This window comes from Oryctolagus cuniculus, chromosome 6 (genome assembly GCF_964237555.1).
Source record: "Oryctolagus cuniculus chromosome 6, mOryCun1.1, whole genome shotgun sequence".
Taxonomy (NCBI): domain Eukaryota; kingdom Metazoa; phylum Chordata; class Mammalia; order Lagomorpha; family Leporidae; genus Oryctolagus; species Oryctolagus cuniculus.
Genome location: NC_091437.1, coordinates 55,842,804 through 55,858,104, shown reverse-complemented (window position 1 = coordinate 55,858,104; position 15,301 = coordinate 55,842,804). Strand labels below are relative to the sequence as shown.

Here is a 15,301-nt window from a genome sequence, read left to right as displayed (position 1 = left end):
CTACATACTGGTTTGGACACATCAACAATACCCAGCTTCTAGAGCCTTCTTCATTGAAAATTTATTAGGGGCCCTACTGGATGTTAGGAAATGTATTTTGTAGCTTGTTCAGGAAATAAAGAGCAGACCTACCATAAGATAAGGTAGTCCCTCTTTGCCGATGTCCAGGTGGCCCAGCTGCTAAACAAATGGATCAACTGTTTTTCCTTTGATTCCCAAACTGGTTTGTGTTATGCCTTTGCTTCCACAACAACATTCAAGCCAAAAGATTTGAGACAAATACTGAGGGCTCAAAGTTGATCGTGTTTTTTTAAAACACGATATATTTTACATTTTAAAATATTTTTTACATGTTACATTTTTACATATTTAGAACATGGTTATTTTACATCTTCTCAGTGTGTGCTTTATTAAAAACGGTAAAGTTCACTCAGTCTACCTGGCTTCTTACCTTTTGTCCAGCTTGAAAAATGAATTGAGTTTCTTGTTGGCACTAGGTGTTCCATTAGGCTAATCTTTTCTTATATGTCTTGTTGGCCAACTATATGTAAAACTGGGCCCCCGGCTTTGTGGAATTATATGTAAATATCTGCCTCTCCCTTATCTCCCATGGTAATAATTTATCCAGGAAACTTATTTCCAACTGGTAATGTATTAAAATCTCTCCCACATAAATCCTCATTGGATAACTATGATCAAATTATAATTTTCATAGTATTCCATCACTGCATCTACCCAAATTGTCTCTAATAATTTCCCATGACTTTAAAGATCTTGACTGTGGGGTGGATGTTTGGCACAGGGATTCAAACACCACTTGGGATGTTTGCATCCCATATCAGAATGCCTGGGTTCAAGTCCTGCCTCTGCTTCCCTTCCAACTTTCTGTCAGTGTAGACCCTGGGAAGCAGCGGATGATGGCTCAAGTACTTGCATCCCTGCCACCCATGTGAGGGACCTGGATGGAGTTCAGGCTACTGGCTTTGACCTGGCCCAGACCCAGCTATTGTGGGAGTCTGGAGAATGAACCAGCAAATAGGACCTCTCTCTCTTTCTTTGCCTTTCAAGCAAATAAAATAAATACATTATTTTAGAAATCATTTCTACAAAACAAAATGATTGTACAAGTGTGCTCCCAAATGCTTTATTAAGTTTTATACAAATGCTCATTATTTATCAGCAGTAAATCTTTGCCTGCTTGAAGGAAAATCAAACTAATGAATTTATGTATTTTATTTTTATTTATTTAGTGTGATTTTCTGCAGTCCGCTGTATTTCTCTCCACTTGGGCTGTCTTCTTTGATCTTGCTGTTGAACTAAGGACACTCCTGGTGGCCTCATAAATCAGAACTCTTGATACTCACTGCTTTTTGGTCTATAAAATCCAGTGTGAGGGTTTTGCTTCTCTCTCTCTTAAAACTCTGTCCTCTGATATTTTTAAAGGCACCATGTTATGAAACTTGAAGATTTTCTCCTGGTTTCTAACTCCAAACTAAGAACAGGGCAAGTCTTAAAGCAAAAACCAGGAAGTATCTGAAGTTTAAAGATGAAGGTCATCCCCTCGCTCAGTGACTCAGCAATCCCAGGCCAGCATTTGCAAGGGTCAGCCTCTCAACCAATGCTAAACAAGAGCCTGTTAGGGCCCTAGCTGTGGGTGTGGTCCCAGTTAACACCCTGAAAAGTGAGACGTGGTTCCCACCCTCGTGGAGTGGACAGTCTCACATGGGATCGGTATTCTTGTCCTATAACCGGCCAGGCAAAAAATGTTCTAGCCTTGGAAAGCCCTGCAGCCCAGGTCACAGCCACTGCACTCTGCCCTGCATGGTGAAGGCAGCCACAGATGAGGCAAAACAAGTGAGCAAGAGTGACGATGTCCCAATAAAACTTTATTTAAAAAATAGCGGATGGGACCAAAGGACAGAAAGAAGCACAAATAAATAAGGGACTAGATGTAGGAATTAGTATGTGTGGTCTCTGCCAGAGTTGAGGGCTGAGATGAATGATTTCAGGGGAAACTTGCTTGGGGCAGGTTGACTGGGGCTGACTGGGTACTGTGGAGAGATGTCATTTAAGATGAGTCCTAAAAGAGGTGAGTAACCAGTGGTGGGCAGCCTGGGAAAGAGAGGGTTTCAGGCAGTGAGAGCTGCACGTCCAAGAGCCCAGAGAAGGGGCAGTATTTGGCGAGTCAGGAGCTGAGAGAAGACCAGTGAGGCCGCCTTGCATCGCTCCCAGCTTTCTCCGTACATGCCATGGGCTGTCCCTGGAGTCTGTTGTCCCAGCCCAGAATCTGGCCATGCGCATGGCTGCTCAGGCTGCCCTAGGGGACTCACTGAGACAGCGGAGGTGGAGGTCGGGCCCACTTTCCTCCTCCTTCTCAAGGGAAGACCTCTCATAGCACATGGAGGATGGAAAGCTCGCTCGGAATGTGTCAGGCTAAGCAAAAACACATGGCGTGGATATAGTCTCCTAAAATAGAGCAAGAGAAAGGCGGGAAACAGAGAAGCTGCCCATAAATCATCATTTGTCCAGGGGGAAGGTCTCTGACAGATACGTGGGCTGTGGTTGTACATGTGTGTGAGTGTGTGTGTGTGTGTGTTGTTTGATTTCCAGAATTTCATTGTCCTGTCTGGAGAACAGGATGCTGGTGCTCACGCCATCTGGAAGCCACATCTCCAGTGTCACCAGCCAGCCCCTTGAGATATGTCCCAAGCCTGTGGGACATTGATCCCTTCACCTTCTGTGGGCCCTGAAACTGGCCACGGTGGAAGCAGGTGTGGAGCAGGTGGCTAGCCAGGAATTCTAAGCTGTCAGAATCCACAGTTCTGCCCAGGAAGAACACTCAAAGGCTGCATTCCTGTACAGTGGAAGTGTCAGCTCTGTAGCCCAGTCACACCTCCCTGAGCAGCCCTGACACAACCCCTATGCAGTCCCCAGAGTGATCCCTTCACAGCGGAGCTCTGCTCAGCATTCTGTCTCTTTCTGTCTCTCTCACACATCCACACACAAGCACACACACAAGTTTTATGTGGCACACTTTTATGGGGCTTTTGGCGCCAAGGTTAAGAAGCCACTTGAGATACTGATGTCCCGGGTGCCAGGTTTGAGTCCCGGCTCCGCTCCCAGTTCTAGCTTCCTGCCAAAGCACACCCTGAGAAGTACAGCGTGATGGTCAGGTAGCTGGGTTCTTGCCACCCACGTGAGACCCAGGTTGAGTTCCCAGCCCTCGGTTTTGGCCTGACCCAGCCCCAGCTGTTAGGAGCATTTGAGGAGTGAATCAGCAGATGATCTGTATCTTTTGATCTCTTTTTCTCTTGCTCTCTCTTTCAAACAAAAAGAAAATTTAAAAAACATAAAATCTCCTACAATGGCACCAAGTATCTCCTGGTTAGTCCCGGGGTCCTTTCTTCGGATTCATCTTTCACTTTTGTCCAACCACACTGACCTTGGAACCAATTCCACCAAGCACCCTGTCTCCCCCAGCCCTTCTGTCCCCCCTTCAGCTCAAGCCTCTGGCATCCTCGTTATGTCAATCTCCCCCTCTCTAAACTCCTCCAAGACTCTGTGTCTCATTCAAAGCCCTCGTTGCTATTAGAGTTTTATATTTGCATGTATGATTTGATTAATGTTGGTTAATCTTTGATTAATACTGGTTCTCACCTCGCACCCTCTAGCTCCTCATCAGTCAGGCTTAGGGCAAGAAACTTGGCAGGATCTGTGCATAGCTTTTGGCTTGGCTAATTTGTTTTTGCTTTGTTGTATTTGTTCATCGTGGCACTAAAACAGTGTCTAGTACCTGGCTGAAACTAAATACGTGTTTCTTTTAATGATTGATGGGTGTGGCTGGCTATTTCCTCCTGCAGTGGGAACTGTGTAACTGCTAGTAATCATGTCCCATTACCTGGGGCTTTCCCCTCAGCTTGGGTGTTGGTTCCATCAAAGATGCATGGGTATTTCAGGAGTTAAGGAAAAAATGGGAAGTAAGGAATGCAGTCCTTTCTGGAAATGAAACTTTTCTGAGCCAGAGGGGATGTGGGAGATGGCCCAATGACTCTGTCAGACCCAGGATCTTTCTGCAGTACCCTGCCCCTGCCCCCCACCCCCTTTTTTTTAAATTAAGGTCAGCCCTAAGAAAATTAATACAGCCCCAGGTCCTCTTTCCCTTCTCCTTGAATCCTGCCCTCCACTCCCATGGCCTGCCCCCAGATAGGCTCAGTGCGCCCCTCGACACCCAGCATCTTCTGCAGGGTGCCTCTTATGCCCACCTTTCCTGATCTAACAGCGTCCTCAAAACTCACTCACTGACCTGTGTGTATACGTGTGACAGGCGGTTTTACAATTTTGCTGATTCCACTGGCAAAGGGACCACCTAATTGTGTTCCTAGGTCTCCATGCAGCACAGCTCAGTTACCACCTGCATTCTAACCAGGACCTGGAGCTTCTCAGGACGGATCTTGGGACCCTGTTAGATACCAGTGAGGTGCATCCAGCCCTAGTCTTAGCAGAAAAATCAGACTTTCTCTCTTTCTCTCTCTCTCTCAAGATTTATTGTATTTTGTTTGAAAGGTAGAGTTAAAGAGAGACAGAGTTCGTCCATCCACTGGTTCACTCCCCAAATGGCTGCAATGGCCAGAGCTAGGTCAGGATGAAGCCAGGAGCTTCATCTGGGTTTCCCACGTGGGATTAAAGGCCGAAGCACTTGGGCCATCCTCCACTACTTTCCCATGTACATTAGCAGGGAGCTGGATCAGAAGTAGAACAGCCAGCACTGAAACCAGTACCCATCCGGATACCAGTGTTAACAGGTGGTGGCTTTACCTACTATGCCACAACCCTAGATTTCTCTCTTCAGTCATGGATTATCTCCTAGCCCTGTATATGTTGTAGGCTTCCTTTGCTCATCAGAACTGTACTGACTTATTGCCTCTATCACTTCCCAGCAGTGCACAGACTGTAAGTGAATCTTGAGTTGGGTTTAGCCCATACAGGTGGGTCATGAGTCATTCAGTTGCCCACTGTGGACAGTGTGAATTTTCCTAGGCTCTGTCACTGGCCCATTTGTGCCATTTGGAGCTAACTCTTCTGGCTGACCTGCAGCTGCAGAATATGTCCTAGCTCCCTAGGCTTTAACTTCCCCGTCTGGAACACGATCTTGACATCAGCTGCTTTTGTGTGTTCCCAGGTGCCTATCTGTTTTCTCATGTAATTGAATGGACACAAATTAAATGCATTATCTAATACCTGGGAAACTGTATCTGGGAAGCCAAGCCAGATGTCAGACAATAGAGAATGACGAGGACATGCCCCAACAAGGGGAGGGCAGGATCTGGCAGACAACGAGCCTGTCTCCACAACATGATTCTCTCTGTCCTTCTCTGGGTAATAAGTATGTGCTTAGGATGGACACTACTGAAGTCATGTGTCATTACCTGACAGGTTTAAACTAACCAGGAGAACCCCTAAGCTTTACTAGCATGGTTGTTTCATATAGTTCAGAAGTAAGCCAATCCCCGGCAGAGGTTCCCAAAGCCACAGGGATTAGTTCAGAGTGTCCCCGTCAGCCCAAAGCTCAGGGTCTTTGCTGGAAATCCTAGGACCCATAAAGCTGGTTCTTTCACCATGCAATGATGAATGCAGTTGTGAAGTCTGGAACCAAAACTGCCATATTTGTCCCTATGAGGTAGGCCAGCCTTGTGATGAAGCCAGTATCTTACAAGGAAAAATAGAGAAGTAGAAAGAAATTGGACCCTGGATGCCCTTATTTAGCTCTAAATCTAACCAATCTTGCCTTCTTATCTACCTCTGGGCTCTTCAGGTTGTTGGTGTGGATTTTCCAGGACATACAACAACATTCTTAATCATTGCTGCTTCATCCAATATTCACTATGTGGACATACCAACCGTTGCTTTCAAATCTTTTTCCAATCCAAGAAAAAGCTGAAAATTTAAAAATTGAACTCAAGTTTTATTATTAAAGTGCCACTGAGCCCAACAAAACTTCTTCATGAGTTCCTAATACACAGCTCTCAGCGCTCCAGGGTTCTGACTTTGACATTCTCTGGTTCTGGGACTTCAGATCCTTGCTGGACCCCAGAGAGTTTCCCTCCTGTAGCCAGAGGCTGGCTTCCTGTCGTTGGCTCTGTCTTAGCATCTCAGTGTTACCTGGGACACTGAGGAAGCAGCGGGTTCCTATTGTTGACTAGTGGAAAAGTCAATGGCACCAAGGTTCACAAGGTTCAGGCAGGAAGAGGAAAATCATCTAAGAGGAGCATATCTGCCTTTTCGTTGCTTTTCTCATCACCTCCACCTGGCCAGAGAGACAGTATCTTCTCCCAGCTCTAGTAAGACTACTGCTGCATCTCCCTCTTCTGGGCTCTCTTTCTTCCATTGAATCACTGATTATTCCAGCTGAGAAGGACATTTGCGTGAGGCTCATCATTGGACAGATGGTACAAAGAGGTTCTAGACAGAGGAGAAATTTTTCTATAGTTACAAACGCAGTAATGGCCCCAGGCTCAAAATCCACAACTTCTGACGTGCACTCAATCTTATAGTAAGTATCTACGTTTTGCTGTGCTGTTCCTCATTGGCTTCCAAACCAGACCCTCCAACTTAGGAGAAGTTTGTGGTCTGAGAATGCTTTAATTGAGGATTCACACTAGTAAGAACCTGCCTCCTGCCTTGGGACAATCATGGTAATGTGGAGTCAGATGGGCCTGAGGTTCAATAGCAGCTCTTCCATTTAAACTTGTATGATCATGTGCAATTCACACTCCCAGAGTCTCAATCCACCCTTCCTCCCATATGTAAAGGAGGTATGCAGTTTTACCTTACGTGCTTGTTATGCCAATTAAAGTAACCAGTCATGCAATAACACTTAGCACAATATCTGGCTTATGGTGGGCATTTAATCAATAGGTTTAACCTTTTTCTTTAGAAAAGAAAATTCTAGGGAGGAGGCACCACTCCTTAACTCTTACCCACTAGATTTGGTTCTCCTGTGTACTCCACTTATAATCATCAGAACCTCACAGGCACCTGTTGCCATGTGCCATGGCCCCCACTCTCCTAGAGTTTATAATCCAACATGGAAGACAGCATTTAAATTCACATTTAGAAAACTCAGAACACAGTTCCTGGAACCCTCTGTAGCCACCAGCCATGTTAAGGAAACTGTTAATATGTGGCAACAGTAAGGACTCTCGAGTCTGCCTGGGATTGTGTCCTGGCTCTGCCTCATATTAGCGTATCACCATGGGCGTGGTGCCTTTGTTTCCTTCACTGTCAAGTGAAGACAAAAATAGTTCCTCCCTCATAAGATTGTTAGGAGGTTCCATGCACCTAACAGTGCCTAGTGTGGGGAGCAACCCAGACTGGACTGAGTTACTGGAATTAAGACTTATTCTATGCATCTGCTCTCCCACAATATGGCGCTGGGAGAGGAGGCAACAGCTTCTACCCAGCTGCCTCTCACCAACTTGACAAGCTGCAGGACCTGCTCCTGATTGGAGGAGAGCAACGTACTCGGCGTGTGGGCAGCTGAGTTAGGATTGGCGGAGGAGGACTATAAAGGAGGAGAGAGACGGCATGCACCAGGAACATCTAAGGGGAACACCTGTGCAGCCCCCAAGAGAGCCGGCCGGTGGTGTGCCGCTCCCCCGCGGAAGTGGGGAATGTGGCAGGGGGAACCGCCCTTCCACGGAGGTGGAAGGACCAGCAGCCAACCTGGGGAGGGCCGAGCAGACAGAAGAACAGCGCAGGGTCCTGTGTCGTTCCTCCACGAAGACGGGGAGCGACATAATGGTGCCGTGACTCGGATATGAAGCCTAGGCAGGGTTCTATGTCGTTCCTCCACGAAGACGGGGAGCGACACCTAGCACAGAGACAGCCCTGCGTAACTGTTACCTAGGGGAAGCCACGGCCATGGTCACACGTATGTGAGCTCAACAGACAGCTCCAAGCTCACTCCCAAGTTCAGGGGAGATACAACTAGGGGTCTGCGAGCTACAGAAAAACTACGCAATGATGTCCTCAAGGCTCCACTTCCCTCCTCTCATGTCACCTAGGACAGCTGCTTGGCCCCTGCACCTGAGGTTCCTCTTGGGAAAGACCACCTGCTCTAGACAGCCAGGGGCAGGGCCTCTGCCAGGTTGTCTCTCATCACTGGAACAAATGTGCATTTTCTTCCACTTACAGATTTTTGTCCTGAAAAGGTGCAGACGGTGTCGACTAGTGGGCTCTCTCGGGTGAGTCCCACATGTATGGTGGTGTTTTCATATACAAGTTGGCCGCATAGTCATAGTAACAGATTTTCTCTCCCTTGATGGAATCTACCAGCCTTGAACACCTGTCAGAATCTAGAATGCTACTCTTGGGTGAGATGTTAGGTTTTTGAAGACATACATGAACCCCTTTATGTACCAGCCGGTAAACTGAGGCCCAGCATGACATAGAGTTTGTATGAGATCACAAACAAGTTAATGTCAGAGCCAGGATGAAAATCCAGGCTCCCAGATCCTCGGCCACAGTGCCTGGAAGGCTCCATGCTGAAAGGCAGCCACTTTCTTTTCAAATCTTAGCCCAAATCAATCGGCTCCTCCTACCTGGATTCCTCTCCCAGGGAGATTGAGGCCACATTCAGTTTCATTCAGGAAAGAACTGTGGTTGGTTAGCAATGCTGCCATGCATCGGAGAGCAGAGCCATGTGATACACACTTTCCATTCTTCTTGGATTAATCAAAGTCAAAAAGGTACCACTCAAGGTGGAGTTATGGATAAGAAGGAGAGCCAAGATGTGAGGATAGATTATTTGAGTGGTGGAGTATGAAGTAGAGAATGTCCCCCAACACAGGCATCACTGCAGGCAACCTTCCACTCTATCTCCTCTCCAGCCCTTCCTGCTCTCTCTCTAGGGGCTAAAAATACTCCCAGTCTATGTCAAAGACTTGCCATGGGTTGTGGATTAAAAGGTGGAAGTGTGGCAAAGTAGTTAAGGCTGTGGAGAGTTCTAGGTTCGAATCTCAGCTTTCTGCTTGATAGTTGGCTTAGGGTGAGTAAATGGTTTCATTTCCTGGGGCTTCAGTCTCATCATCTGTAAAGTGGGGATGTTAATACCTGTCCCACAGAGTTTTTGTGAGGATTAAAGGAGAGAACATATGTAAAACCCCAAGGATGGTAGCTGATGTATCATAAACTCTCAGAAAAATGGCTACCGGATGAATATCTAAAGCTGAGTTCCCTAGGGCTGGGCTGGGAACTACTAATCCATCACCCTTGCAGTTGGATGACTGATGTTTGTGCATAATGAGATCCTTGGAGTCCTATTCACTACTAGAAGGCTTTCTGACTCAACAGTAAGGGCTTTAAAAAATATTCTTGTGCTAAGTCAATTTTATTTTTATCTTAATTCCTTGAAATATATGATTAGTAAATTGTTTATAGGGTGGCCATATGTGGTTAACGAGAAAGCTCCATTTTTCAGAAAACTGTGTCCATTCAGTGTGTCAGAGTGGTCTCAATGACAGATCTAAAGGCAACAGTTCTCAAGAGCCCTTCATAATAGTTTCAGAAAGGCAGATCAGGGACAGGAAGGCAGACAAAATGCAATGGTTTGTTTCAAATACTCAGCTGTTTACTAAACATAGTCAGAACTCAACAAAGTTCCACTAACTGAGCCAGGCTCTTCTATGGAACCCCCACCCCAATGTGTGCGTTCAACAGCCTGGGTCTCAGAGTGGTTAAGTGACTTGTGTTAGGTCACACCATGAGTAAGTAGCAGAACCAGCACTAGATGCTGTGGCACTGCTGGCTCTCCCCGTGCACACACATATGGCATACTGGGTGCAACAGACTTTCCAGAGGAGCTTGTTAAGGTTCACACCTCAGAACTCGTGCGATGGGGCCAGACACCTGTGTGCTGTACCCAGCCTCACAAGCAACACTGGGGCACAACCAGCTTTGGCAATTACTGCTCAGCCCTGGCTCAATGCGGGCCTGGGTATAGCAGTACCAGAATCAGCTGGGAGCTGGGTAGGAAGACAGACCCCATACTTCCTGGATCAGAACCTGCATATTCACAGGATTCCCACCCTCCTTTCAGTTATGTGTGTACCGATTAACTCTGAGACACTGGAACACAAAACCTTCACAGCCAATTCAACATCAACACACTTCACATGGAGCTGAGATGAATAGAGAACGGACAGGCCTTGGATAAAGCAAAATCAGGCATTTGAGAGTAGCTTGGCAGTATTTTGAAAATCTAGCTACCCCAAAACAGGTCTCCTCCACTGATTTTCATGGACCAGCTGATTGGATCCAGTCCTTGTAGGTCAAAGGTCGTTTGAGTTTGTAAGAAACCTTACTATTTCCTCAACTGTACTTTGCATCTGTCTTGCAGTCACCTACATGAATACAGACATATTTTCCCAAATTGTTCTTGACCCACACATAAAGAACATCTTCACCTTGACTTTCATATCCTCTGATTTCTTGGAGATTCTAATAGTTTTGTATGCGCTTTAGAATAATGGATTGTTTTTGAAGAGTTTTGCTCTGCTGTTACTTCTAATAATGGGCATATGTAAAGTGGGTGAGAAACATTCCTTTACATTTGAAAGGAAGTAGGAAGGAATTTGCTTTCTCTCTAGGAAAATTTATTACTTCTTTTCTAGTTCTGCAGGCAGCATTTTTCTTTTTCTCTTTTAAGACTCCGAGTAAGTTTCCCTTGTGTATGGTGTGGCCGCATGCAGAGTTCATATCATAGCAGAGTGCAGACTTTCCTTCTGTTTTGCTGCCACAGACAGAACCCAAATGTTTCGTCGACTGCTTGGCCTCTCTTGATCCTTGAGCGCCATAAGGTCGGATTCAGGATCGGAGTACCATCCCCATTGAAATCGTACCTACTAATAGAAATTCCATTGAGATTTGTAGGGAAGAGTAAAGGGTTCAGAAACAGAGTTTCCAGCCCACGTGAAAAAACAAAATTTAAGCAGATTCACTTAGGGCTCCCCTCCTGGCCATTGCTATATGGGGTCTCATCCGGTCTCTATGACAACTCACACTCTTTCAAACCCCAGCTTTCAGCCTGACCTCTCCCTAGTGGTCCTAATGACCCTAAGCCTTTTGTCCAGCATCTCTAACAACCTGACCCCTAGGAGGCACCCAGGAAACTGCTACATGGATGGGTGAGCAGACTTGAGCATATCAAGGTGGGGAGGAGGAAGGCGAGGTGAGGAGAGAGGAGGAAGTCGTGTAGTCCTAACTTAGTATTCTCCACTTAGGAAGCAGCCAGAGATCTCCCTTGGGAGGGCCTCCAGGGAGCATTGCTGTCTAACCTGCAAAAATAGAAAAATAATTTTCTTTTCAAAAATACCACACTACACAACTGATTTGCTAATGGGTTCTGGCAGCCTTTGTATTAGTCTGAGAAGCCATTCAGACCACGATTGACAATGTCAGACCTATAAATTGCTCTTGTTAAAGTCTGCATATCAAAATTAAATAGGAAACACCTGGTGAGCGGGCCCCCTACCACCACCACCACCAGGAAGGCCAGGAGTGCGCTAGGTGGCTGAGACTAGATGTGGGGCCTGGGAACAGGCCTCCCTCCACATCACTGGAACATGTGCTGAAGTCTTTGGAAGAAAAGGGCAGGGGAACCTGCAAGACCTTGGACATATTCAGGTCAAATCTGATAAGAATTGTTTTTTAGATTGTCACCCTTAAAAATCTAGAGTTTCATTTTTGCTTGAAAAATCAGAAGATCTAGACACGGTGGATTCTGCTATGATCACAACCTGCTAGAACAAGCCCTTTATTCTCCACCTCACCCAGCAATAGCTTTATTTCCCACCATAGATACAGACAACCTTGGCTTCAAATGGAAAGCCACCTGGAAAGGTAGCTCCTGCCTTCATAGATTGGTTTTCTCACCTAGAAAATGTAGGTGATAATGCCCACCTGGAATTATTCTGTCCATTACTGATAGGATAATTACCTTCAGGAACCTACTTTACACAGAGCTAATCGAGCTTCAAGCTGTGAGACGGGAATTGTACAGGGGTTAGAAATGTATTATTCTTATTTTGCTCTCCATGATTCTTAGTATTTTTGTTCTCTAGGTTCCATCTGAAATGCAGCTAGTAGTTCTAACAAAAATGACATTTATTCTAGTGCAAAAAATTTTTGCAATCCACATGTAAGTTTATTTATAATATGCATTTTTCCATGAACTTTGTAAAAGACCCCTTACATGCGTGGCTTCCAACATTGTTTGCAGCAAAATCAACTTACTTTTAATGTTCCGTGAACACTTAGAGGTGCCCTGTATACCTCCCTCACTTTGGGTCCATTATGTGTGTTCCCCTCTTCCCGGCCTGACAGAGTTGGGGCTATTATCCCCAGTTTACTGTGGCACAGTGAAGTCTCAGGGGATTCAATAACCTGCCCGAGATTCAGTCCTGCCAAGAAGCAGGCTCCAAAGCTTGCGATCACCCTGTGCCGCCTCCTTTCTTCCTGTGCTTGATCGCCGAGAATAAGACAATTTTCAGCGTCATGTTGGGCTCAGGACTGACACCTGTTCCCCCACAGCAGCAATGACACCTTTGAAGTCAAATTTTCTCAGCTCTTGGCTCCGCAGGAGAAACCTATTTGGGGACCCATTATGGCTAGATGCTAGAAACCGTTAACTTGGATGCTTAAATATAGCATTTTTTCGGTTCTCAGCTGCCAGCAGCAGGGAAAACATTTTGAAGGGCAAATAAATATTTATGTCCGAGGGTTCTTTGTGCACAGTAAATGTTTGATTCTGTTGCCCCAATTCCCTGGGCTGAGAGTAAATGGAGCCCCAAAGCGAGTGTGGGTGTGAATACACAGCCAGCCCCTGAAGTCATTCCAGCAAGGCTCTACTGAGCATCTGCCGGTCTGTGTAGGTACAGGGCTGTGCATCAGGGCTAGCAGATCCCGAGGAGCTACTGCGTGCCTGGAGACCCGCACGGTGCTGCACACTAATTACCGCACTTAATTGCCACAACCCCGTGAAAGAGTTCTCATTAGCTTCATTTGACAGAGGAGAGCCAGCTGCATTCCTGTCTCTGACCTGTTGTGGGGAGGCACAGGCCAAGAAAGAGAAACTAATGTTCTCATTTTTCCTCCCTTTCCCTGCTAAGCTGTAGGCTCATTAGATGCTCATAACAGCTAAGAAGCTGCTGTGTGCTTCCTAAAGGGGCAGGCCCTTGGCGAAGCACTTGCTATTTCTTTGGAATTCCCACAAGGACCTCAATGATATGGGCACAATTATTTCTCAGAAATACCTGCTAAAAGAGTGAGTGTTTGGCCTAGCAGTGAAGATGCCAACTTGGATGCCCGTGTCCCCCATTGTAGTGCCTGGGTTGGACTCACGGCCCCATTCCTGACTCCACCTTGATGCCAGTGCTGACCCCGGAAGGCAGCTATGAAGGCTCAAGTAATTGGGCTCCTGCCATGCACATGGGAGACCTGGATTGAATTCATGGTCCCTGGCTTCAGTCCCAGCTGGGGACTGTTGCAGGCATTGGGCAGGTGAACCAGTGGATGAGAACTCTTTTCCTGTCACACAAATAAATCTTCAAAACTTGGAAATACCCGCTAAGTGACTGAAAGTGGCACAGGTCTGCTCACAGCCTTGATAGTGAGAGAGGAGACATCTATCTGGGTGCTACAGACCAAGAGTCTCTCCCCTTCACCAGACTTCAGCCAGGCTTCACTGAATCCTCTTTTTAACCAGGCCTCAACTTTTCCACTCTGATGGTGCTCTCCAGCATCGCCTGGTTTTAGCAAGAATCTTGCTAAGTTAATTCAGCCACTTTGCTAGCCTCTGTATCTGACCACTCTCAGTATCTGGTTAGGTTCTTCTTCCTCCACCAGCCATCACATTGCGTTGGGTCACACTGCCTTGCCTCCAGCCAGAATCCCATTAGGTCTGCTTAGCCAGGACCTCCCTTACCCACTGATATTTCCTCGTAGCAATTTTTCATCCAGTGACCTCTTTCCACCCCTTGACTCTACAGTGCCCCACGTCCTTGTTGTATTCCAAGCTGAACCCAGTCTCTTCTTTCTACTGAAAAACTATTGCAGTGGCCCCTACATCTGTCACAATGGTTATAAGCAGTCTGCCTCACAGAATGACAATTGCTTTAAACAGCACTCTGACCTCAGAATCAGCCCTTAAGGCATTCTGGTCTGGCTGAAAAGCCCATGAGAACATTCCAGGTATGGAAAGCCAAGACACTGTGGCCAAAAAAAAAAATGTTCTACATGAAAGATCTCCGTGAGTGAGACCCCCGTGGAAAGAAGTGGCCATCAGAGAAGGATGTACTTTTCTCTGAATGGAGGAGAGAACTTCCACTTTGCTTATGGCCTTGTCTAAATTCCGATGGAGATTGTGGATTCAAAAGGCTTCCATAGGCTTGGCAGCTCATGTCAAGAGCCTCAGTTGATCACTGATGTCATGCATAAGAGTGTTAATTGTTAAATTAACAACAGGAGTCACTGTGCACTTCCCATGCAGGACCTCTGTCCTCAATGTGTTGTATTATGAAATTAACTGTAAAACTTGTTCTCAGTTTGTGTGTGTGTGTGCAAATTATTGAAATATTTACTTAGTATGGAGTTGGTCTTCTGTGTATAAAGTTAATTGAAAATGAATCTTAATGGATAATGGGACTGCAAATGGGAGAGGGAAAGGATGTGGGGTGGGAGGGTGGGTATTGTGGGAAGAATCACTATATTCCTAAAGTTGGACTTAGGAAATTTGTACTCATTAAATGAAAGGTTTCTTTGGGTTAAAAAAAATAAGCAAAGTCTGCCTGACTGTGCTGTAACAAACATCATGAATAACTTTTTAAAACAGCTTTTAGTTATTTGAGAGAGAGAGAGACAGGGATTGTCTGTCTGCTAGTTCACTCCCCAAATGCCCTCAACAGCTGGAGTCAGAAACTCCACCCAGGTCTCCCACATGGGTGGCAGGAACAAAATACTGGGGCCATCACCTGCTGCCTCCCAGGCCTTTGCAGGAAGCTGGATCGGACTCACGAACCCCAGTAGAAGTGGTTGCTTTAACAATATCTAAGTCTCTGAAAGAGGGAATCAGAGCAGAGAGACTCTGCAGCGGGAACATCCTGTTGGGGACTTAGCTTCCCGTTTGCTGTGCCCCTCTCACTCACCCCTTCCCTGCCCCTTTCTTCCTTCTCTAGAGTCTTCCATGTTCCTCTGGCTCTCAAGTTCTTGCCCTTTCTCTCCTCGCCTCGTCTGCATTTCCTTTCCT

General features: G+C 46.2%; 1 protein-coding gene across 1 annotated transcript in view; it reads left to right on the top strand.

The window, feature by feature from the left end:
- SLIT3 (slit guidance ligand 3) overlaps window positions 1-15,301 on the top strand; it is a 642,229-nt gene that overhangs the window by 352,869 nt on the left and 274,059 nt on the right. The window lies entirely within an intron of this gene.